Below are 27,302 nucleotides of genomic sequence, written 5' to 3' on the forward strand. Positions count from 1 at the left end.
GGGCACTGCTGTTTTCCCAGCATGATATATTCCCCCGACAAGGTCGTCACAATATATAAGACACACAGGAACATGACATCAACAATTGCAGACGTCTTTGTCAGAGCTGAGTTCAGGACTGAGCCCGCCCTCCATATGGGCTCCCTGCTGAGGCTGCAATTGACATTGCGATTATTTAGAGAGAGCTAAAAAGGGGCAAGATGAGTACTGGAGGAAATATTGATTCAGGTGAACAAGACTGAAAGCAGACACAATTTGAAAGACACTCACTCCGTACGGCCGTTAAAAGCATTTTCAATCTTCTCAAAACACTAATTTAGTCGAGGGGGGGCTCTCATTGTGACTTGCAAAAGTTTTTTGAAGCTATTTTGCACACCTTGTTAGATTTAATATCAACTATATCCTTTCCCATTGATTTTTTTTCTCCCTAGGGTTACAGGTTTGAGATGTTTTAGTTGATTTCATGTTGCTTCAGAATGATTCATTCCCCGCTGGGTCCCAGCCATTCTGTGTGGGGTGTGCATCTTCTGCTAGTGCCTCCGTGGGTTTTCTTTGGGCACTCCAGTTTCCTCCCACATCCCTAAAACACATGCATAGTAGGCTGGTTGACCACTCTGAACTGTCCCTAGGTATGAGGGTGAGCTTGAATGATCACTCTTCTCCTTGTGCTCTGTGATTGGCTGGCCACCAATTCAGGGTGCCCCTCGCCTATTGGCACATTTGGCTGGAATAGTCTCCAGCACCCCTGCGCCCTTTTATGAGCATGTACAAATCAATTAGTTATTTTTCATTCATTCTACTTGAGAAAGATGATATGAGATACATTTGAAGTATGAGCTTGGTCGTGGACTTAAATGGGAAGTTGACCTGATTTCCAAAACGGACTGTGTTTAATAGCCACTACATGAGTTATTTATAGCATTTGGCTATTCAAAACATTTCAAAGCTCTAACCTCTTAATGGTACACTTGGACAATGTGTCTCTGATTACTATAGCGACCCCAACTACCTAATTTAATGCTCTAGTACAGCATGGGTATCACTACTAAAATGTCAACAACAGCTATCAATTATCCACCATCACCCATCATTCCAGCGCACTCTGTACTTTTTTTTAATATTGCTTGTCATCCACACGGTCCCGTATTATTAAAAATTCCTGCTGAAATGATCTGACATGATCCTATCAAGTGAACATGTTTTATTAGTGCGGGGAGAGCCAGATATTAAAAAAGACGCACAGTGACACTTGCCGAATAGCATTAAAATCCTTGTTAAAGCACCTTTTGCGGGCAGCGAGGAAGCCATTCTCCCTGTAGAGTTTAATTAGCTGCAGTAACAGAGGAAAAAGTGAACCACTGATAATGCCCATTCCCTTTGGGCCGTGACCTTGGGATCCGCATCCGAGTTGCAGAGCACATCGCTCCGCGGAAAGGCTCAAGTCATGGCTGTGCTGGGAAATGCAGCCATTTAAAATTCCCTGCTGAAATGGAGTTTGAAGCGTGCCGCACTCTGAGGGCTCCTTCTTGCGCTCTGTGTCACGTAGCTTCTGCAACTCAAGAACCGTGAGATTACGCTAAAGTTTTGCTTCATTATATAAAAAAGGTGACTTATTCTCCTGTCCAAAGAAGAGCTTTCTATGCATACATTTCAGGGTTGGGTGGGAAAAGAAACGCAATCTTATTTCTCATCCTGTTAAGCATTCTAACTAATATGACTACGCCATTGTTGTTTGTCAATTCGGTAGGTATATATTCTAGTAATGTACATAACACAGATCATTTTGATTTCTTGGTTTCATGGCCATCCTGCAAACTCAAGTAGATATTATAACATAAATATCAAACATTCTTCCTTTGTCATCCATCTGTCAGGCGCCCTTCTTTTTCGTTTGTTTTAATCTTTTTTAAATGTTTCCTACATTGTGACTTGTATTGTGACAAAATGAAAATTCATTTTAATCTTTGTGAGAGAGGACAAAAAAACTGCTCAAAAGCCAACAATGACTAAATTATAGATTTCCATCACAATATTCTGTACTTTTGTACAGAATAGAATCAAATACGCAACTTTTTTGTCATGTTACTGAATTATATCTTATTAACAAAGAGTCAAATACGAGCAGAATAATAGTGTTGAAATAATTGGACTCAGATTTTTATGCTAATTAACAATCCAATCAATTTAATTGCAAGTCAGTTCATTGGTGTGGTTTGGCAGGTGGTCTCGGGCAGCTGTAGAGGTGGCGAGAAGTGCAACAGTCTCCATCTCAGGGGGAATTAGTACTTGTTGCCTCCACGTGGATGACATCACATTAGATCGGATGGAAAACTTAACTGGCATTCATTGTGCGGCAATCTTGACTTGTTTGCGTTACGGGCTTATCCCAAGCCAGCCAATTATCTCAGAGTGAGTGCAAAAGAAAGTTGCCATTGTCTCCTGATGGTGTCCGTCCCGTGCTGAATGCGGATCACCCGGGCTAAAACAGTGGGCACAATCAGGAAGGACAAAGGTTAAGCTGAGGGGCACGTGTTCACTTGTTGTGTCTGCGTGTGTGTTTATCTTTGGCTCTGCGTCACTATTGTTGATGAAGGTGGGCAGCAGGTGAAAAATAGCTTGTGGGTGGCAGGCGTGATTCAACTTGCTCAAGCGTGCAGTTCTAATTTTGGCGTCGGGGCTATTGCTCTCTTCTCCGTGAGCTGAAACTAAATGGTAGCTTGAAATGTGCTCCATTATTTTTGCTTTGGTTTAAGGCCAAATTTGCAAAACCAAACATTCCAAAGTTGTTTTTTTGGATCTGTGCCTACTTTTGTACCCTCCAGTATTGCTGCAAATACATGGGTTGCCAAAACGTGATATTAGTGTCTCATTATTATGCACAAATTCTTTAGCAATGGATAATGAACTGAGTTTGTGGAACACAGAACTTGTCAGCTCCCACATTTTAGGGGGGAAAAGATTTGAATAAAGCTGTAGTCAGCAGAGCATATTTGAAATAAAATTGTCCATCACCTTTCTCGAGCAGCTCTGCAACCCTTGAGGTATTTTGCACAATCTCTAATAAGTGCGTACTGGCATGTATGATCATTTTTGACCAAAACTCAATTTGTGAGATTTAATGGTTGGGCTGGTAGAGTTTACCAGAGATGAGAATACCAGTACCAGTATAGGTCCCCTTTATTATGAAGCTGTACATTACAAATTTTAATTATAAAAGCACTTTGCTAGAACACTGCTTTTACAATGTGAATAGAGTGACCATAACAGTTCTCTCATGTAATATTGCCAACATTTACATCCATTTGCACAACATACACAGTGTTTCACTGGACAAACACAGACACACGCACACGCATGCACCCAGCCGGGCACTAATCCAACCTGGAGTGGGAACAGACCAGGTAGAGACCTTCTCACAGGTATCATTTTTGTTCCGAGAGCCCATATGGTGTCCCAAATTGCCAGGCTAACACCAAAATAGTGTCCGGCAAACTATTAAGCGTACTTGTTTAAAAACATTTCTGTTTCTTTCCTTCTCTCTGTGTTTAGTTCTTTGTTTATTTTAATCAGTGTGAAGGTCTGACCTGACCTGCACTGTGTGGTGGAAAGATACCTACAGGACAGTGAAACGTAATTACAGCTCCCTCGTCCTATTCTTTCATATTTTTCCCCTGAGGCAAAACAGGAAAAAGTTTAATTGGAGAACCTATTTATTCATGTTGGCAATGCACTCCTACAACTAATTGCACTCTTTGCCAAAGTACATCCAGAGAGCAAAAAAAATATCAAAGAAAAATTAAACTCCAGTTGTATATTCTATGAAATAGACTCAACAACTCCAGGTTTCTCTTGCTTTTCTTTTCGCTTTCCATCACTCAAGCTTGCAAGCACACACGTGCACCCCCCACACACACACACTGAACGTAAAGTTAATTAGCAAAGAGATCATGAGTCTTCTAGCACCTGGCCTTTCTTACATCTAGCATCCCTCCCTCTATCCTTATTTGTACGCACATGCAAATGTACAAAATAAACACTGCCTTTTGAAAGTAGATTTGTAAAACTTCTATATGCAAACTATCATAGATAAAGCCATTTCTAGATATAAACAGTCTACTTTCCGTCCACCCTGCACACATATATACAACAGATACCCATTCATAGACCATTATTGAGGTGGGAACGCAGCCTAGTACCAGATTCTCACAGGTATCGCATCCATACGGTCTGTGAGGTGGACACTGTGTGTGTGGTTGTGTGTGTGTATAATGGATGTTGGGAGTCTAATGAGAATTAGGGGTTCTTTTTGATGAATAAGCAATTTATGGAGTTATGGGTCTGGGCTCCTTTGTGTTTTTGTGTATAAAAAGGCTGCTTTGGTCTCTATGCCGCTTACATTTGCAGTATAAACAAAGCAGTGCAAGGCATTTAATTGCCTTCTGATTTACTTTTTCGCAGTCAATAAGTGCACAATCCATAGTGTGCATATTTTGTTTCGTATTAAGCCAATAGTCGCCTAACAAAAAACACTTACAATAACAAATTAGTGTTGAATACCACAAAAGTTTTACAATTTGGAGTTGAGTGCATATCGTTTCAGATTACCATCACTATAGATTTTTACACTACTTTTCAAGCATTCATTTCTTTTTTTGTTGTTGTTGACATTGTTATGATGGCATCAGAATTAGTAATGATGTAACTTTAATACAAGCATCTGATTACGCCCCTAAAATAATAGAAATGAATTCATGTGCTGAACTTCTCATAGGTTTACAGGGAAATCAAAATATATTTTTCCTTCTACATGGATTCATGCAAACCAAATTAAATAGAAATCAATGGAAATAACAATCAAATACACAACGTAAGCCAAGCCTTGATGACAGAATCTCGACTTGCTTGTTTTGCTCCAGAAAAACAGAGGGCAAGTAGGAGTAACGGGTGGCAAAGGGATTTTTGTCTTGTTTTGGCATTTTTATTCATTATGCCAGGGTTAACAGGGAGTGGGTCACATCACAGTGGAGCTCAAATCTCCTGATGAATATCAAGCACACCTTGCGGACCACTTCGACAACCATCTGCTCGGAGCTACGTCCCTCGCAGCACAAACACATCATACAAAGGCTAATTTCATCAATATATTCAACAAACCTAACTGGAAAGGCAAAGGTTAACCTTTCCATTCGAGGAAAGAAGAGCAGCTCCCCAAACGCCGCTCTTCTTCATCGTTGGCAGATTGCAATCTCTCTTCTGTGCTTAAATGTCACTGTCAAATATTAGTTTATTGAGAGACGCTTATTTACGAATCACCGTCAAATCACCCCAGCAGGTTGTTGTCAAGCATCGTTTTCTCGTGGCTTTGCTTGTATTTTTCTTGCAAATTGCACAATAAATGACAAGAGGAGATGGGAGGCTTCCACTTAGTACGAAGGCCATTGCACTGAATATGAGGATGGAAATAATCATTATACTGTAAGTATAATGGACCCTAGAAATGGTGATTTAAGAAAAAATCAGTTTTGACGATAAGTCTTTCCCTAATGAAAGATGACATTGAAGTTTTTTAATGTGTCATTAATCCCATTGTCCTAAATTGAGTATAGAGTAATTGCATGACGTATGTCCCCAATTTTGAACCGACCAGCACTAAGAGCAATGATTAATGAAGTGGCCAGCTCTTCCAATGCGTCATGTGAGGTGATTCATCAAAGCTAATCAAGAGATCATTATGTAGGCCTCTTTGTTAGTGAGCAGACGCAAAAACACCTGTACTGCACACATTATGTCTTTTAATTATAAAATAACACGAAAGCATTCAATTGGATTTCAATATATAGTGGGTTCTCTTTAATAAAAATATGTAAGATATATATAATATATTATAATTCCTTCACTTTTCTTCTTCAATAGTCAATCTCTGAACTTCTCTGATCTTCATGACAAAATTACAAGTTTGTGTATACTGTAGCTGTGTAAAAGTATTTTATAGAGCTTCTCTAAAATGTGTTGTTTTCAAGGCTATTACAGGGTTACAATTTGACATACACCATCTTTGTACTAGTAAATTGTACTGCATGATTACATGGCATTTTTGTTTTTTCTTTATTTAATGGACCAGTCAGTACTTGGACAAGGCAATTTTATGTACGCCCAACTAAAAAAAAAGCATGCATAGACTTTTCCGCAGATTGCACACTTTGGCCTAATTGTCAATGTTTCATGAATATTTCTCCAAACAGTTCTTATTCTATTTAAGCACATCTTATAAATAGCAAATAGACGCAGAGTAGACATTTCTTCAAGGAAGGCTGATGTAAAAACACATGAAAGAAGCCAAAATTGAGTAGACCAACAACCACTAAGACACGCTAGTCAATTCTTGGAATTGATGTCAAAGCAACTGTCAAATCTTGTTTTAAAAAAAAAAAACCATACACCTTCCCTGTGACCATTTCTCCATGTTTTGTTCCAATTTGATGAAAACTTGCATCAATGAAAATCTTGGATGACATAACTGGCACGAGCACGAATGCAGAAAGGATGATTCAAGCAAATCTCTGGCCGGCTGCAAAATAAAAGTCAGGCTGTATTGTGTAGGCGGTAACTAGGCAACAAGCACAATGACCACCCAGTTTACTTATATGCCCCATAAGTATACAGGATTCAAGAGGACCCACCTAAACAAGAGGTTGAGCCCTGTGGGCGACTACAAGAGGTGACGCTGATGTAAAGCATATCTATTGGCGCACTATGCTTATTTATAATGTTCAAAAGAGCTGCAATGCAGTATTACCAAGAATTGGTTCTAGGAATGAATGTACAGCAACTACAGTATTTGAAGAGTTTCAATTTAAAGCCAGCATGTTTTGCGTGTTCGGGTTTCTTTTCTTTGACTTGTTTTTTTTTAAATGCCTGTGGAATTAAGAATTGTTCTTACAGAATACAGGCCTTTCTTTCCACATAGTCAAAACTTTCTGATGCCTGGGGGGACTATTTCAGGCTTTGGGAAACAGTAAACGATTTTTTGAAGAAGGGAAAAAAATGGACATTTTCAAGGCAAGAGAGTTTTTGTTTTGTTTTGACACCCTTGGATTTATGTCTTAACTTCAAACATTTATGCTATTTCAATCAGTAGGTACATCAACCACCAGGAGGCTATACTAGAGCAGCACAGGGGGGTGGGAAAATGAGTCTGAGCTAAAATGAGGAGTGAAACACAGGCCGTAATCTACCGCTGAGTTCTTTGACTTCACCTGGGTGTTTATTTGTTCATGCCTATTCAGCAGCAGCAGGCTGATTGCAGGTTTTACGGTGTAATTATCTGAATGCTAGTTTGATTGACAAAGATACAATACAGATTGCAGAAGAGGGACAAGTACAGAAAAGTGACCAATAGCCATATCTATAGCGGTACTCAGACGATTGGTCGCCGGACGTTTGGTCGCCGGACGTTTGGTCGCCCGGACGTTTGGTCGCCCGGATGTTTGGTCGCCCGGATGTTTGGTCGCCGGACGTTTGACAACATGACAGAGTTTACTGTTGAAACTAGCTCTCAAAATTACATTCATGAGTTTAATATCTAAATATCTACTGTTGAAACCAGCTCTCAAAACTATATTCACCCGGGCGACCAAACGTCCGGGCGACCAAACGTCCGGGCGACCAAACGTCCGGCGACCAAACGTCCGGGCGACCAAACGTCCGGGCGACCAAACGTCCGGGCGACCAAACGTCCGGGCGACCAAACGTCCGGGCGACCAAACGTCCGGGCGACCAAACGTCCGGGCGACCAAACGTCCGGGCGACCAAACGTCCGGGCGACCAAACGTCCGGGCGACCAAACGTCCGGGCGACCAAACGTCCGGGCGACCAAACGTCCGGGCGACCAAACGTCCGGGCGACCAAACGTCCGGGCGACCAAACGTCCGGGCGACCAAACGTCCGGGCGACCAAACGTCCGGGCGACCAAACGTCCGGGCGACCAAACGTCCGGGCGACCAAACGTCCGGGCGACCAAACGTCCGGGCGACCAAACGTCCGGGCGACCAAACGTCCGGGCGACCAAACCTCCGGTAAACGTCACGATCTATAGCAGGGGTGTCCAATCGTTTTTCTCCAAGGGCCGCTTTCAAAAAAATCAAAGCATGCAGGGGGTCAACTTGAATTCCAGAGAATCGGTTACCAAAAAGATTGTTTTTTTTTTTAAACGTAATCATTTTAAAGTATTAATTCCTAGGCTGCCATTGAAGGCAATAGACATCCAATGACACTGAAACATGATCACTGAATGCCAGGCTTCCCAATTGAAATTGATTTGTTGAGAAATGTGTTTTTTTAAGGGCACGCTGTCGAAAGGCGACCAGCAGATTGGCTGTTAATCGCCATTGGCAAATGCGACAAGTCAGTTGTCGTATTGACTGCGACAAAGCCTCTTTGTGCTCGAGGCCATAATTGTGCATTCACGCTCACATCCTTCTTTCTCTTCACTCATTCTTGGGCTCTGTTTTTTATGCAGCACAAATCACACACACATTTACGTATCCTCCGTTGCCACCGTCAGACAATGGAGATGTTGGAGTGTAGCGTTTTCTTAGCAACCCAGCTGCAGAGATGATAATAATCATTATCACTTCCCCCAAGGAGGTTAGGCGTTGTTTCCGATTGCTTCTTGCTTGAAATGTTAAGCAAAAATGTACATGAATTTTACTGATTCCAGCCCCACACATGCCACATTTTTACTTCCGTTGCTCTCGTGGGGTGTTTTATTGAAATGTTCAGTGGAATTTTGCACTGCTGTTTCTCTTTAAAGTCCCTAAAACGTCCAAAAGATTTGTGCTTAACCAACCATAGACCTTGCTTTGTGCATAAGTTCTACTGAGAAAAGGAAATTATCTGGAATTTTTGTTTTGACTATAACTTTTACTTGGTGGAAGCAACCTAATTGACTTGCGGGTTGCCAGAGTTGAGTACCGACTTTGAAGGCACCACAAGGGTACATTAAACGAAATACGATGATCGGCGCCCACAAGCTCTGTGGGTTTAAAAGTGTGAAAGGAAGAGTGAGTCAACTCTCCAAGAACAAAACAATTAACGTGGCAGCACATATTAACCAAAATGTGCATGCGCTCCGGCCAGTACACATACACTGTTGATAAAAACAAGCTGTTTCCAATGTGTTTGTGGCTCTTTTCGGTGTGCTAAAAGACCAGAGCTCAAACGTTCACATCAAAGTGGCAGTGATGAAAAGAGCAGAGTTCACAGAGCTGACAGTAAAAGGATGGAACAGAAACATATCAGAGAGAAGGACCCAAAATGTGGGCTGATTTGCCCAGATGGGGTAGTTGGACTTAAAGTGCCAGAGGAACGTCAGAACTTTTTGCTATTCATCTCAGTTGGGACGCGGACTCGTAATCAAGGGTGGGTGAATCTGTGCTAGATGAAGCTGTAACTGGATCCTACTTCTATGTTTTGACTTTATTGTGTTGCATGACTTATTTGTCGTAATCGACTCGCGGACCTGGCCGCAGTTGTGGAGTATTATTACATTCAACAGCAGATGTGATTGGATGTAACCTCTGGGCGGTGCTGTTGAATTGCTTACGCAATACGAACTTAACAAATTATTCAGCATAAATCAGGATGACGAAAGTGGTTGGTTTGCTTTGTTTCGGTGTGTTATTTTGTTCATAAAGTGAGTGTAATAGACACAAATACCCTTTTCCCTCTGTGCGCTTTCACCAAAAGATTAATATTCTACGCTGCCACCTCAGTCGTTGCCGGACGTTTGGTCGCCGGACGTTTGGTCGCCCGGACGTTTGGTCGCCGGGTGAATATAATTTTGAGAGCTGGTTTCAACAGTAGATATTTAGATATTAAACTCCCTCTCTCTCATGAATATAATTTTGAGAGCTGGTTTCAACAGTAAACTCTGTCATGTTGTCAAACGTCCGGCGACCAAACATCCGGCGACCAAACGTCCGGCGACCGAACGTCCAGCGACCAAACGTCCGGGCGACCAAACGTCCGGCGACCAATCGTCCGAATACCCACATCAGTATATATTGCGTTGAAGGCTGCGTAAGCGTTGTTTACTAAAAACGTCTACTGAGTCATGGCGCCCATCTCAGTCCTTTTTAATTAAAAACATCTGTTAAAAAAACTCAACTAGATAAGAAGTGGATGTCTGTATTTGGAAAGTATTTGCATTTAGTTTTTTGTGCTAATACCTTTCTCATTACAGATGTACTTCATTTATTTTGGATTAAAAACATGTAATCGGATTCATTATTCCAGCCTGAATTGCTTTCAAATGTACAAGGTTTTCTCTCACAAAGGTTTTTTTCCACACACAATGGAAGGATTTTTAAAAACAAACGGCAACCACTGGGTGCCAATTATAAAAAATAGGCAAAAGAAAGCGATCATCTCTTTAAGATTGAAAACATTCTTCCTTTCCAAGAAATTGTGTCCAGCACGCACAAGGAATTGTTTTAAAGGCTTTTTTAAAGAAGGTCAATTTGCATGGCGCATTTCCCTTTTTAATATTCTGAACTGGCACGAGTAACAAGCGTCTAAAATGTGTGCTCGCCCACTAAAATGTTTTTTTCTTTCTTGTGCTTAAGAGGCAAGGCGCCTAATAGACTCCAGAATGCATACTTTCTTGTGTATAGCATATCTGCATTCTTTATTTTCTCTTGTTTTCTGTTAGGTTTGGTTTTTTGGGGGTTTATTTTGTATTTTTTATTTATTGTGGGATTATTAACTTTGTGTGACATGTCATCCTTATTTTTTCATGGTATGTAGTAGTCCATTCATTTGCGTGTAGTAGTTCTCGCAATGAGTTTAAGATGTCAGGATTTGTTGATTTATTCGTGACTTGCTCCTGGTCCTTGTGTCTCCACTCATTTCAATTATTATAATTCTCTTCAGCCTCTCGTGTACACCTTAGTGTTTCTAATTTTGATTGTGTATTCAAGCCACAGTCTATCTATTCTGATTTCTTTGCTAATATGCAACACGTCAGATTTATTTATTTTTTCTCATGCAGTATCAATGATTTTATTCAAATTTCAATCATATTCAACCAGGAATCCACATGCAAATGTGTGTGGTATCTCTACATTACACATAAATGTGACAAACCTTGAATGATGTACCAACTGGCCATGTCACCATTGGATCTTCACTCAACATCACACTCAAAGAAAGCCATTTTCAAGCATTGGAATAGTTATGGTATGTATTGTATGCAATACTCGTGCCCACACATCCCATTTCCTTAAGTATTCATGGAGAAGTTGGGGTTAGATTTCTGGTGAAGACTGATATATTTTGGAAAGTAGAAACTTTTTAGCTAGTCCTTTTCACGAGGTTAAAACATGAAAAAGTAACACTAAAACAATGACTTTTTGCAGCATACCTGCAAAGCAGGGAACCGATTATTGGTTATTTTCAGCATTTTTGCTGCCAGTGTAACCAAAATATTTTGAACTGTTCGAATCCATGCAGCTTTTTGTTGACTTTTGGTCAAGGCCTAAATTTGTTATTATGCCCTGCTCTTCAGAGTAAGCGAAAATGAACAAAATAACCCAACATGTTTTCATAGAATCCATTTTGAGTATTGATCTAGAGAAAAATTGTTGTATGAACCTCAACCTTGGAGGAATACGTATGTCTCCGTGCATTGTAGTCATTTAAACTACTTCTTTAAACATACCGTAAGGCCATTTAGGTGATTTTCTTTTAAAAACAAGAGATCTGTTTGATAATAAGTTCTGAAAATATGGACACAAGATAAGAACGAGTGAGTTCTAAATAGCCGTTTTAATTTTCAGGTGAGTTTAAACCGCTAGCTGTTTCTTTCATGAGCCCAAACCCACTGTCATCATTGCTTTAAATGGGTGTTGGTTCAGAGCTGCTCCAGAAGATGTCACAGTCGTGCACACTCGTTACAAGTCAAAACAGGCCTTTAGTTGGTTTCCAACTTTCTCTGGCATCATTTTTACTGTCAGTGCAACTAAAATCTTCTGAACAGTTTGACTCAACTCAGTTTTTGTTGCAATGTGATATCTTGAAAAAGAGCTTCTTGGAGGAGGTTATTTATTATTCATCAATGTATTCTACAGGAATAAGGATTTTTATTGTTATCCTGCAGCGTACGATGACGTTTTGCAGCTGTACAATTCTATAGATAAAACAAAAAACTAACATGATTTTATAAAATCAATGTTGAAAATTTGGGGGAAAAACACCAGCGCTTTGATGGAAGAAAGAGTCAGATTAGTAGATTTAATTGCATTTCTAACACAGTGTAGCATCGAGGGCACTATGCAAATGAGAGCTGCTGGTGTTACAAAGGTGTTGTTTTGAAACGGTTATATGAATCCGTGAGGAGCGGAAATTAAATACAAATTGTCATTCCCGGCAACACTGTCCATTTCGGAGGTGCACTTCGCCTGCTGTTGTGAGACTATCACACTGCCGTATCTTTTCCGAAGGCAGCAGAGACCACGGACAGATATGAAGATGAATTATTATTATGCTCTCTTCGTGTGGGGCTGCTCTGATAAGCCAAACATACAAGCACTTGACAACTGGGGAAATTAAGCAGCATGACAATATGACGGACAGGACTGATCAGCAGAACTAGTGGTATCTAAAGGAAAGCAAAGGAAGCGACAGATAGGGCTGATAAGATAATGCAATCCAGGTGGAAGAGCGGGTTTGAAAAGGCTGTGACAGAGTCATCGGGACAGATCAATTAAAAAGATACAGCTTGGAGAACCTGAGGACTTGCAGTGACTCGATTGGATGAGGAAGGATAGTGCAGGCATTGAGCTAGTAGATATACTGGAGTAAGACGTGCATTATTTGCTGGAGTTTTCAATTAATGAATGAACCTTCTCAAGCACATCGCATGTAACCACTCATCAGTCTTCAACAGCTCTTGTCATTTTCCTTGATAAAATATTGCCACAAAACTAATTATGTTAAGCCAGACTTGAATTATCATCTCTGATTTCCTCAATTAGTGGTCTGCATTTTGGCGTGCCTCAATTATTGGTCGGGTGTGTTTTCCGCTGAAAACACTTTACATGCCCATTGGTAGGTTTAATATCCTTCATTAGAAAAACATTTTCTATGAGACGAAAATGTTCAGTTTGGAATGAAGCCATAAATATCGGGAGGACAAAATTGTTTTGTGTCATGCCCCAGCGAGCAGCTTGCATTCTGAGACCCCACCTTCGTCCCTGAAGGAATGACTCCGTTTAAATATGGCAGTACTTCATCCTTCTGCTGTGCCACGCTGCATCGTTTCAATATGCACTGAAAGCTTCTCCCATCTGCTCGACTCCATCTGCCTGGGTAGGAAAATCCAAACACAACACATTTAACCTGTGAATCTTGGCCAAAAATAATTGCCCCCTTTTAATTGATGAGCTAAAATTGACATTGCTACAGTGTGTATGACAATAACCCAAGCGAAAATTGTTTATATTTAACCTTCTTGATTAATCCACTGAGCATGAACCTTCATTTCGCTTTTTTTCTTTTCTTTTAGTGTTTTCTTCGGTTAAAAGAGAACAAATCATTTCAGAGTTGGCTGAAAATGGTTCCGAAACTCATCAAACATGAAATCGCTCCATTAATTTTAACACTACTGGAGAGACCAGCTATAGTTTTATAATTATTTATGAGGTGGTCGCTTTGGTCCAGCATGTATACATAAAATATTTAGCCGCAAACCGTCTCGTGAATTCATTCATTCATGATAATGTGATACAGGTGGATTGAGAGCAGGAATAGTGGATCTGTTGATTGGCAGAACAAAGAATGGGAAGTGGATGAACTAGACTGATAAATTATAGAGATACAGAGTGAGAAACACAAGGGCAGGGAGTTGATAGCAAAAACTTATAGAGTCCTTGCAAAAATGCATTGACTCTAAAACTAAAGAACTGTTGAGCTCTTGTTCCAGTGCAAGGTGTATAAAAAGGGAAGGAATGTGATTAAAGTGTACAACTTTATTGTATTTTTCTGACTATAAGTTGCATTTTTGGGAAAGGAATTTTTTATTTGATCAGATTTATAACCAATGAATACACAATCAAGACTTATGTGGCATAGAAAAACAACATAACCCACTGTTGGTGATCAGATAGAAAACATAAGTCGCACTTGAGTATCACAAACTATAAACTATGCTAATTATTATATTTATTTTCCTAATTTTAGACATTCCAGACCATCTTTTTTTTACAACTCTAAATTCCTAATAGTACTACATTGTCGGAAAAAGAACAGATTTTTACATTCACTCTCAATATTTTTTTAATTCTAATCAATACGGTAATCAATATGACCTGACAGGTAAAACTAATCAATGATTTATGGACAGAGAATAATAGGGAGTCTTGGCCTGGAGACAATGCATTTTCAGAGACCAATTTGGAAATTCTTAGGGGTATACTTCACTATAAAACCAGCACTTTGCAATTTTCTCAAGGAGAAACATCTTTTGATGAAGTATTAACAAACACTGGGCCATAAGTCTGTTTTATTTGTTTGACTGGCTTTGCAAGTCACGCAAACAAGAGTCATCAATAATTCATCTTAAGTGAAAATATGTTGAGAGAGGTTTACAATAATTTAGGTGCTCCTGTTGCGTGTGTGTTTGAGGGGAAAAGCCTCAAATAAAAAGAATAAACAAAAGTGTTCTGAGAAGTTTGGGGAACTTTTTTGGTTTATGGTAATTGCTTTGCGTTTTATTCTTTTGCTGTACAACTTTTAAAGAGAGGAGAAATGAAAACCGGTCTGTTTCTGCGGTTTTACTGGAAGCAACTGAGGCAGAGATAATCCTCAGAATGAAGAAATGCACTACCCCGGTGCTTACACATTACAAGTCTTTGGCTTATAACCACAACAGTCTACCCTATCTTATTTCAAGGGTTCCTAGACCTCTAACAGGTTTTCACAACTATATAGGTGCTGGTAAAGAAAATCTGATGAAAAAAACATGTATGTATTTACTATTGCTATTGTATTCGTGCTTTACAGACAGACTGATATTAAGTTCAGTGGAAAGAATCCATAGCAAAGCGTTATTGTGCCGTACTCTCGTTCACTAAAAGCACCTGCATCGGCCTTGATATGGTTTTTCAGTCTAGTTGTGTTCGGTCCGCAACCATGGGGACGACTGCGAGCCTGACAGTTGTTCGAATACAGCAATTGAAGCTTGCACAAAGACAGCAAGGCACAAAAGATCATTGCTCATGTTCACAAAACTCGGTTTCTAAGCACATCAATAATAAAAAATGAAAGGAAGGAAAAGATCTAGTAGGAAAAGGTACACATGCAATCCGAATAACTGCACTCTGGAAAGGAGAGTGAGACAAAACCTAATTCAAAATGTGGTAGAGATTCAACACGCGTGGAGAGCATCTGGGGTCAATGTTTCAAGAATGACGGCACACACGAGACCTGTTTTTAAGATTTCGCATTCCTTGCCTCAAGCCACTCTGAAACAACAAACTTGGTCAGAAAGAAATTGACTGGGCGGCTGCCTAGCATTCCAAATTTATGCTCTGTTTCGAAATCAAGGTACTACCAGAATCTGAAGGAAAACAACGGAGGCAAACAACCCACATTGCTTGAGGTCATATGAAAAATCTCCATATGCAGCTATGGTTTGGAATACCTTGTAATAATCTACTGGTGTTGGTCTACTGTGTATTTTTATTTCCAAGGCCAGTGCAGCTGTCTACCAAGAAGTATTAGAGTACTTCATGCACTATAACTTTAGAAAAATGCACATTTTCTTTTTCTACCATGACTTGGCACCATCCCACAGTGTGAAAGCGACCATTATCTGGTTTAAGGACCATGGTATCCTTGATCTTGAATGGCCCGGAAACTCAATTGACCTTAACCACGTTGAAAATCTATGGGGTATTGTGAAGAGGAAAATGCCAGATGCCAAGGCCAACAATGCAGAAGAATGAAGCGCCATTATTAGAAAAAAGCTGGCCTCTCATAACACTCGAGCCTGCCAAAGACTGATCGGCTTCATGCCACGCTGCATTTGTGCTGTAATTCACGCCAAAAGAGCTCAAACTAATTATTGACCACTCTCCATGCTCAGTGGTTGTCTGTTTCATTGTGCCTGGCGATTGGCTGGCCACCAATTCACGGTGCCCACTGCCTGCTACCCATGGTTGGCTGGGATAAACTCCAGCACCCCCTGCTTTCTGGACTTATTCTGTGTGTGCTGTTGTCTTGTTGTTAATATTGTCACCCAGGCTCATTGGCTATGCCGTCTTGAGTCCTCCATTTAGGTTTCCCTCTGTCCTATGTCGTTACTAGCTGGTTTTTTTTTCATAAGGAGTCAGCATATAATCAATAAACAGTCTCCTGGCTTTTTATCAACCACGATGCTATGACGGCAATGACTTATTTTGGGTAATTGAATGGAATGAGAACATTATTGTCTTTGATTTTTCTCAATAATTTACATTCTTTTCAACCAAGAATCTATATGGAGCATATACTCGCATATTGTGATCTTAATCGACAAAATCGGATATGCAGTTGAGAGTCTTGTGCTCTCTTGATTAATTTCAGTGTTTCATATTTGACTCATTAATCCCCCACAAGATCTGTCCAGTGACAGCCTCTTTTTTTTTTTTTTAACAAGGACATTTCTCGTGTTCCCCCTCTGTGCCTGTCGTGTTTATAAGGAGGCAACCTGTCATGGAAAATATACTTTAGCTTGGTTTACAGCACTTCAATTTATGCCCCACCCAGATGTTTAATTAACCAAATGGAGCACAGCGCGTGATGATAATTCCCTGATGTGTGGGCTTTTTACCTGTCTGTAACCCTCTTTCAACTGTACTTTGAGATGAGTGCAAGCTTGTCTTCTTTTTTCAGCAAAAAATCCACATCTCTTTGCAATTGGTTGTTCATAGCTTAAAAACCAACAACAGATCTTATTCACTGTATCTTTGGGTTATCAGTTGCACTTATTACGCTCTCCCCACTGACAGCCTCTTGTGATTTTTTTAGGCTATATCTGAAGAACTGTTATGTTGATGCTTATTTAGCCAGTTATTCCTGATTTTATTATTGTTACTTTAACATATGTTTTTTCTTGGTTTCTGATCAAATAAAAAATGACCCTCCCAAAAATGCAAGGTATATTCCAGTGTGACTTCTATATTTATTTTTCCTCTTTGTGTATTCTTTGGCCGGTGCAACTTCTGCTCAGGTGAGAATTATAGTCCGAAAAATACAGTCATTTTCCCTTGGTGGTCAATTGAATTGAGAAATGCTGACGGCAACTGCCAGTTAGACTCCGCTGATGTCCTGAGACTGAAATATTGCTTTTATATCCACTTTTCATTACTTTTTACATGCGTCATGAGAGTTTAAAGCCAGGATGACAAAAGTTATGCTTGTGTTGTCTTCCACTCAAAGGTTTGGAAAGCCAGTCTTTTACAAAACAACTTTGGGTCCAAGTGCTCAATCCCGCTATCAATTTGTGGTGCATGTTCTTTAAGCAGAACAATTCTGTATTGCAGTGCATTGTCCCAAATCTTTAGCACCTATCCGCTTTATTCAGCTCTTTCTATTGTTTTATTCCTTTGAGCTGCTTGGTACCCCCATGGGTGCTGACAATTAGGTGCCTAAAAATCGAGGCAATCACAATACAGAGAGATTCTAATACGTGATTCTGCAAGCAGCTCCTCTAACATACAGAGTCTGAGACCAAGCTCAAGCCGCTGAGATAATCCATCTGATAAATGTTGGCTATGTGTTCAACTCAGAAAGAAGAGCTGAATAGCTGAATATGCCAAACCTTTTCCATAACTACCTAAAAATCTCAACTCTCGACTGTCAAGTTTACAACAAGCATGTCAAAAATCTGCCAAGAAGGCGTGAAACTATTTGGCAAAAAGTAAATTAGCTCACACCATCGAAGTCTGACAATGCGATAAAACTCTTGAAAGTTTGAGACTGCTGCTGAATTCACAAATGAAAAAGTACCTTCAGAAACACCCTGAGCTGTGCAATGCCAGACACTCAACAATGACTGCAACCGAACTTAAACTTTAAAACAACATCCTGAAGAATAATAAACAATCCCCCGACTAGTGATCTGAGCTTTAAGGAGAATCTTGCAAGACCCTGAGTGTGGTTGTCAAAGTCACCACTCCACTTTGGAATCAAGTGTATTTCTACTTGCGTGCATTCAGGTTTTATTTGAAAGCCTAATTCCGGAAAGTTACCGACACCATTGCGATATTTTTCCATTTCTTTCACTTTATAATTTGTCATCTCTTTTGCAAAGTTTGCAGGATAGCTTCAAAGGCTTTCATCCATTTAGCCCAAGGACTGCGAGCCAGGACTTGGATCTTATAAGCTGCACTGATACATGCACAAATTGTATGAAGTTGAAACGGTGCCAGAAAGCACCAATGCCCAATCAGCTAATGCATGTAATGATCACGTTTCAGATATTTCATTGATCCCAAAGGGAAAATTAGGACTACGCATTTAACATACTGTGAAAGACTTACAACTCCTACTCTAGTAGTTGGAAGCTGAAGGCAATTCATCACTTGATGGTGATTAGGATGGCGTACAACTACTGCCATCAACACGTTTAAATTTTGAACTATGAAGTGCAATCTAACAGTTTTAAAGATGTGGTCATTACAAAATATATTGAAATGCAAAGCACTGCCCCTCATATTAATCTTATCATTTCAGCTGACCCTGATTTTGCAAAAAACAGGTTTCCTGCTTAACATTTGAAATTTCATTCATTTATTTTCAACACCACTAATCCTGGTCAGGGTCGCGGGGTGCTGGAGCCTATCCCAGCTGACTTTGGGGCAAAAGGCGGACTACACCCTAGACTGAGTACATTCCAGATTTGAAGAATCTAAATTGTAACGAAATGTTCGAGGAAATATATAATTCTGTTGAATTAAAGAAATATATAATGAGCCATTTTGATGGTTTAATTTTGGCTATTTCAACGCCGACCCCTGGTTTAGGGCAATTCATTTAAACTAAAAGCGCATTTTATTCAAAACTAACTCTGGTTTATTCTGTTACATCTTTAGATCTATTGGAAGCAATATTAATGATTCTTTCCTTTGACGTAACAAGCTCAAAAGATTCTCTCCCTCAATGTCAAATGACACAGCGTTTGATCATATTGGAAGCGAGCACACGCTCACTGGCGCACACGTCGGCTACGTCTTCGTCATCACCACAGCTCTCTTGTGACACTTTAAAGGCTGGCATCTCTGCAGGGGTGTCATAACAACTTCGTTTATAACAAGATTTTTTTTCTGTGATCTGATACTCTCTGCAGTCCCCCCATTCGGAATTTGCATCCAACTTTGTGCGGAAGCCCTTCGAGGATACCATCTTCCACCGTGACCCTTGACCTTGTGGTGATCAGTGTGAAAGATTAGATATGGCCAAATGTAAAAATAGTGATATATTGAAAATATCTGCTAAGTCTCTGTGAGCATTCGGACGTGTTCGGTGGACGACGGCAGTTTTTTTGCGAGTTTGTTCGAAATATGTGTCTTACCATTTTAAGGCTGAAACTTTAACCAGTATACTTCAAAATGATTAATATGAAGACAAAAACTGTACTAATTAATCTAGCAATCAGAACATGTTAATGAAATAGTGATGTAGTGCCACAATATTTTCTTTTTTTGAATTGAATACATAACTATAGAATGCTGTCTACCTTGGACAGCTCCACATTGCTAACCCGAACACATCACCCTATTTCAGAGTGATAAATATGTTTAATGATGCTCAAGCTAACTGGAGGCGATTCACTCCTGAAATGCATTTGTGATTGCACAGAGAAGAACAAAAGAGTGAGCTGTTACCCCCCATTGATGGAAGAATGATCTTCTATTCATTGCTCCATCTGCTTCTCCACTAATATATTCATAATACTTTCATTTGTTCTAAGCTGCTCTCCGTACAACTATGTCCCTACATTGAATATATTCCATGTGTGAATTACATGAAAAACTATGTTACAATTTTAATCCATAAACCTAATTTTCTGATTTTCGCTTCACGGGAAAGGGAAAGTTTCATTTCCAGAGGAAATTAGAGACCAGTCAACCATACATTTTCCGAGTTTTCCGAGTTTTGTAAACAAATATTTCAATTGGGTTTGTGTTATGACCATGGTAATGGAATCATTTACATTTATACCAATGCCTGGTGTATATGAAACTTTTATTGACAACAGGAAATAAAAAATATATACATACAGAACTAAACTAAACAACAGGTCTCCTGCTCAGAGACAAGCAAGTTGCCAGCAAACAGCAAGCTGGGAATTTGTTGTTAAGCAGCCCCGATCAATCAGAATTGAAACGGACACATCAGCTCCGAAGTGTTAATTGAATCCCAATTCCCGTCTCTGCGCGATCCGAAAAGCGTCGTATTTAATGAGCTAAAATGCGCACGAGCACCAAACAGTTGGGACGGTATATCAATTCAGTGACTGGTTGTCATACATTTATGCTTCCATGGAGACACATAGGAAATCAGCATCTGCTCCCAAGTCCAATAACAGCATGGCTTAAACCACCATATTGTCTGTACGGTGATCTAACTTGTTGAAGGACATTGACGACAACATTTAAAATTACCACCAAAAAACAACAGCTGGACCTTATCCTGTTATATAGTATGACAATAAAAACAACACTCCATTCATTGATGTCTTTATTATATGTTTTTGTTGTGTAATATGGAGGGAAACTTTAATCTATGATGAATCTGACATTTGTTGCCTATTTAAATGATAAACAAAGACAACAGTCAGGAAAAGCTTAGGCGATTGCTATTGGCAAATTCATAACCAGGAGACAACATAGGCACCAATAAATCTGCAATTAATTAATCAGCCCTGATATTAAAATAGAGGTGAATGCAATATAGCTACTAAGTTTCTAAATGGTTCCCTAATGACAAAGGAAAATTCTCCTGAGATCTCACCTAACATGTTTCATCACACCGGATGGACTCTCATGTTGGTTGTGAAATTACCGTGGAGCGTAATTCAACTTGTTAAATACTTCCCACTCCATATCCATTATTGCCTGGTCATTCTGTAAGGGGGACTGGTTCCATTTTGGCCTTTCTCAGATCTGTGGATGTCGTAATTGTCGACAGTGGAACAGTGAAGCCTTTTGATACATGTGTAGTGATCAAGGGATAATTAGTAAATGTGACTTGACTTGACTACTAATGCATTTCTTACACTGTTGACGCCGTCCTAAATTATCATCATTAAATCTTTGAGGTCACAAATAATTAGGTTTGATGACTGCGGTGGCTGCCGTTGCCAAAACAGCCTTTGATGTTTCCTTTTCACTTGAACATACATTTTAAAAGAAACAAAGTTTCTCTAGTTTGAGATTTTGAAAAGAAAAACTTACTGAACCAACTCAAGGCCAAACATAAATGCCTGGGATTGTTTCCTAGTATTACTGCAAATAAGAAAAACCTTGCAGGTAAACCATTCAAATCAGTGGTGTCAAATATGAAGCTCGTGGGCTGGAAGCGGCCTGCTTGGGGGTCCGATTCAGCCCGGGGGGTTGTTTTACCAGACTTTGTTGCTCATTCATACTGTACAGACAGAATCAAATATTTTAGTTTCTTCAACACGGGCGCTGTAAAACTAGATTTCTGTAACTTCTGTGATTGAGAGCGGTCACTTTTGCACTTTCAATATCTTATCCGCAGTGATATTCATTCTCTCGCTCCCACGGTGCCCTCTATGGGAGACAATGAGTGAACAAACAACCTTAAAATGCCCCAAGACCAACAAGAAGTAACCTTTCATCCAGTCCTGCAACAGAAGAGCTTATGTGGTTATTAGCGCTGCTGACTGGAGGGCTGATAAGGCAACGATCTTCGTCTTCACACCTCCTCCTCCTCCGTGCACGGCCACGCGTCTCGGCGCGCGCTCACGTGGGCGCGTCCGCCAGCCGCTTCGTCTCCACAGTGGATGGGTGTCGGCGTGGAGGATGCTATGAGATTGAATGGACAGCATTTACATACAAGGAATGCTATAATCTCCTATAGATGCTCTCTTAAAGCTGAGTAAGTTTTACTTTTTCTTTTTTTTTCACAGTACATAGGCACACTTGTCATTTATCAACCTGCCCGGGGACATTTTGAAAGTACTTGGATCATTTCAGCATCCGCTGTGGTGCAAGTGATGTGCTATATTTTGAACTGGCTGAGCAGTTTTGATAATAAACACTATCCTTTGCAAATCTCCATGCATCCATTTCTAGCCCTCCTGAGGTATGAAACTATGTGAAATTATTTATTGTCCTTTGCGTATCCGCTCACTTTTCAAATTTCTTCCAATGTACGCTACTGCAGCAGGAAGTCGGTTGGGATTACATAAAGAAAAGTAATTTTCCCACTTTCACCCACGTTATCCAAACAGCCCACCCAAGTACAAAAAAGAAAGGAAGATGCGTTTTTAAAAAAAATTTAGGTGACAATAAAGGCTGTGGTGGGTGCGTGCTTTCCTGTTATGCCCTTCAATGAAAATGTTAGACAGCTTCATTCCACAATGTGATGACTGACTAGATGTGGGTGAGTGGGATGTTACGAGAGGTAGGGGTGGAGGTTTGAACGTGATGGGAGAGTGGGGGGTTCAATTTCCTTACGAAGGATTCCTCATCTCGATAATGTGATGATGACACTCATGAATCAAACTTGAGTGACTTGAAGGGAGACAATCGTGGAGTTTTATACAGTGCACCTAAGGGTTGGGAAGCACAGAATTACTCACCATTTTGCTATTGGAAAGTAAGCTACAACCATCTGAATAAGTAGAAAAAAATACTTGGTGTTTTAGTGTATGTGTAAGGAGTATCTGTTTCACTGTCTGAAATGATTGAAACCTCTGTTTATAAGCCGCACCCACCAAATTTGACAAGAAAAGCACATTTTTTTCTCTATATGATGTGACAGATTATTAGACCCAGCTGCACTTACTGTATATTTGGATATTTACACCCAAAAATAGCCTCATAAACTGCACTGGAGTATAAGCCGCAGGGTTCAAATTTTGGAAAATGTAGTGGTTTATAGTCTGAAAATTACAGTATAAATGATGCACCCGTACTTGTTCTGTTGTATTTACCACTTTAAAGATTTTTTTTATTAATGTCTTTATTAATTTTTTGGTCTTGTTCCTTTGTTTGAGCAGCTAATTTCTCTCGGGTTTCATTTCAGTCCGGTAACTGGAAGACAGCAGTGTTACTGTCACTTTTTATACAGTAAAAAGGCAATAACAGCTTCCATTTTGTTGCTCACTTTCAGGAATTTACAAGCATGGATCCCAACAATTAATGACATTGAAAGTCAATAACAGACTTTAGGTACCTAAACCAACAAAGCATGGAGAATAAAACCTTCCTGAAAATATTACTATTGACACGCGTGTAAAATAAAAAAAATGAAATCTGCGTGTGGTGAAATGTTTAAAAAATTATTCCATGCACATCCCACCAGTAGAAGAAATTTAACAGTAACTTGCTGTGTTTTGTTCATGGCTGTGAGATTCTGAAAATGCTAGTGTCAGCCAAGACTGGAAAATTCTAACACATCATTCAGAGTACATCGCTTGGAACTGAAGCTATAAAAGTCCTATTAGAGGCATTGTGAGTCTTGCCGAGCGATGTGAGGATTATCTGTGTTGCACACTGCAGCAGAAGAGTCTAACCTGTAAAGTGTTTACTGACATACTGTGAGGGAATGCAATTCAACAAAGTGCATGGTTAGTGTGGAACGGGAGTGGTTCTAATTAGTAACCAGTTCTTGTACCAACCCTTTGTGGCCAAACAGCTGTAATAAATCTTCTGGAAAGACAGCTATGACATTTTTGGAGTGTGTCTCAGAAATTTGATTTCCTTAAACATTGAGAGGAACATTTACGGGGTCATTGGTTTTAGAAAAGAGAGCTTATGACATATATTGTACCACTTATCAAAGTACTTGGTTGTGTTTGAGACGAAGACTGTCACATAATTAAAAAAATATCTATTATTTAATCTTGATTAAAGAGAGAGGGATTTTTTTGTGTTACTAATTAGTTCCAAATAGGAATTGATGAATCATGTGTATGAGTGCTGTCAAATATATATTGTATGTTATTAGATCTGTATTGCGCTGTCAGATTTAAAGCTTTAGTATTATCTCTAAACAATTTATTCAATGCACATTTATTCATAAATCCCTGAATATACAACAAATGTCTCAAGGGGCTTCACAGTCCACAAATAACAGATTTTTTCATTCATCCTTTAATTTATTATTACATTAATATTGGTGATTCCTAAAGAATAGAAATTAATTACAAAATATAGTGCAATTAGCTCAATTTTTTTGTCTATTCCTGGTATTAGCCACTCAAATGTCATCCAATTTCACACTCCGTAAATATGTTTGTGTGTGTGTCAGAGCCTCTTCGCAAATCTGCTCCAAATAGCAATTTTTGCACTGAATAATTAACTTTCACTCTTTTTGTTTGTATGAATGCACCTGATTTTAGCACCTGCACTTTGAATTAAACGTTGATAAGCATTTTAAAAATGCATTTCACTTTACAACACTTGTGCATTACTCATCACTAGAGAATTTTCAGTGACCTTAGCGACTCACTTTAGCTACTTTCAAAGCCGTTAACTTTATGTGGGTGGCTTGTAGAAGCAGGCCGTGAAATATACTTTGTGCGTGTGTTAACTTAACTTCTCCCAGTATGCACCATCTCTTTTTTTAAACTTTTAATTAGATGACTGGTCTCTTAATCCCAAGCACCGAAAGCCTCATTCATTTAATCGCTGACAAACACAGTACGTCTACTCAAAACAGTAGTGTGCAAAATCTCAACTCTACTGAAAGTATGAAGAAGAACCTACAAAGCAAGGCCATGCATTTGGATGAAATTTCCTTTACGGTCCTAAAGTTGACTGGAAACCATTCCTGGGTGTCGTCTGCCTTTGGTCACAAATGACCAGGGATAAGAGCTGGAATTTGAAAGACCTTTTGAAAGTCAAAATAAGCATTGGCTCAATTCAACTGAAACTGTAAGAAAAATCTTAATTAGCTTTTCACTGCCTGCTTTCATTCCGTGCCCTTCAACCATTTTTAGGGCAAATGCATTCAGTATTTTTTACATAATCCTGGGCAAACATTACAAGGTCCTTACTGCAAAGAGTCAATTGCTTGTTTGAAAAAAAATCAGCTCTCCAGGATAATAACAAAAAAAATATTCAAATGTGGTTTAAATGTGTGGTAGTCTCACTATGGGTAAGTAAGTCACCACCATAAAGCATCCTATTGCAAAAGAATCAAGAAACTGATGATTTACCTTGAAAAAAAAACCTGCAGAAATCAAAGACGTATGGGAGACAAAGTACAGTTGTCATTGAACAAGGTGACAATCCTCAAACAATGATGGTTGGTATCTTAAATGGCAGCTGTAGCCAGCAATTAGAAAACCCAAGGCCTGTTTTTGTAAGTGCATGTGTGGGTGTGGGTGTGAAAGTGAAAATGGTAAAAAGCAAAAGTAATTATATCACTTTTATAAGGCCGTTTCTGGAAAATGAATTTTATTTTTGTATCTAAATCTTAAATTCACTCTAAGCTGTATACGTCAATGTCTTAATATCAGATATTTCCATAGAGACAAAACATTTGAATGATCAAAATTACATGTTTTCACTAAATTATGGCTAACATAGTCAACCTTAAGCTGTTCTTCTGTAATGGCATCGAGAATCAGACTTCATTGACAATAAAATCCTCTTCAAAATCCCAAATTGCTGTTGAAGTCTGATAAATGAATAAGCCTACCATTCATGTTTTTGGGATGTAGGAGGAAACTGGAATACCTGAAGAAATGCACCACAGGTACAGGGAAAACATCCAAACTTCACGCCAGAGCTCGGAATTGAACCATTGACACTCTCCTACCGTGCCACGTAATCTTATCGAACCCCAAAAAATCTACTGTGTGAAGGGTAAGCCCTCAAGCTGCCACGAATTTCATGTATTGGATTGTTTTCAATGCATTTTATCTGCAATAGGCAGGCTGTGTTTAGGCAAAGCCAGTAAGTGGTGTGCTAAACAAAAGGAAAGAGGTTGTTTGTGTACATTTTACCTGCTGTAAGCAAATGATAACACGTGTAATGTTGTTAAATATGTGCAACCCTGTCACCTACTGTGAGTGTGAATGGCTCAAACCGCATGCTGTACACACAGCATCTACAAATACGGAGTCCAGATGATAGTCCGGGTTCTCATTGTACAGTGTAAGGATGTGCAATATACTCTGACACCACACAACTAGTTCACATTCAACATTACTTTTTTATTTATTTATTTTATCTGGCATGAACTCTGTGAGTAGTCATTACACAGAGTCTACCAAACAATCCTTTGCTTCATATTATAGAGAAGAGGAAGATAGAGGTCACAAAATGCTGTCCAACATGGCCACAAATGTACCACCACAATCCCCTTTCCCCTGGAGCTATTTGGAAAGTAGTAATAAGTTTGTGTGTATCTCCTTCTCCTACTCAGTAGTCAGCCAGACATCCGTTTTGTTTTTGTTTTGTAAGAATGGTAGTGATCGGGGTCTTCAAGGAGCATTGTTAGATTTAATCAGACTGAAATTACATATCTGAAATATCATTCCTGAATTTTACATTTGACACTGCCATGTCATCCAACGTTGAAAAGATATTTTTTGAAATGTTTTTTCTAACAAACAAGCTATTATTTTGTGCAAGGAAGATTTTCCACATCGGTGCTAAAAAGGAAAAAAAATGCTTTTTGAACTTTTATAGGCTATTTTACAACTAGTGTTGCTTTTCACTTAAAAAACACATGGCGAGTCCTCTATGAATCTTTTTTTTATTAGGTTGAACAATTTATCCCTTCCTCTGTAGTTCCATTATCATTATTTACCTGTAAGTACAATGTGAAGCCTGATTAAAACTGAAGATCAAAAGGGTAAAATTACCATTTGGGATTGCTTGTCATTTGTCAAGTGTTCCATTGAGCTTTATGTTCAAAATCCAAGACATTACTCATCAACTAAGACATTAGTTACTCTTAACTCCTAATGTTGCTGCAACGTAATAGCTTCTAATACATAGTCATTTTGTTTATTTTACTATCACTCCCTTGCATGTGTAATATTCCTAAAATGTGTC

At 39.3% G+C, this 27,302-nt stretch overlaps 1 protein-coding gene across 4 annotated transcripts in view; it reads left to right on the top strand.

Moving 5' to 3' along the window:
• Positions 1-27,302, top strand: part of htr1fa (5-hydroxytryptamine (serotonin) receptor 1Fa) — a 42,334-nt gene that overhangs the window by 6,282 nt on the left and 8,750 nt on the right. Inside the window, exons 1-2 of one of the 4 annotated variants that reach the window (XM_077616509.1) lie at positions 22,008-22,164; positions 25,961-26,105. The exons of 1 other annotated variant lie outside the window; for it this stretch is intronic. The gene's annotated coding sequence lies outside the window, so the exon portion shown is untranslated. Of the gene's footprint in view, positions 1-21,999; positions 22,165-25,960; positions 26,106-27,302 lie in introns of those variants that run through there. 2 more of the 4 variants (XM_077616508.1, XM_077616506.1) reach the window with 2 other exon arrangements.

This window comes from Stigmatopora argus, chromosome 13 (assembly GCF_051989625.1).
Source record: "Stigmatopora argus isolate UIUO_Sarg chromosome 13, RoL_Sarg_1.0, whole genome shotgun sequence".
Lineage (NCBI taxonomy): Eukaryota > Metazoa > Chordata > Actinopteri > Syngnathiformes > Syngnathidae > Stigmatopora > Stigmatopora argus.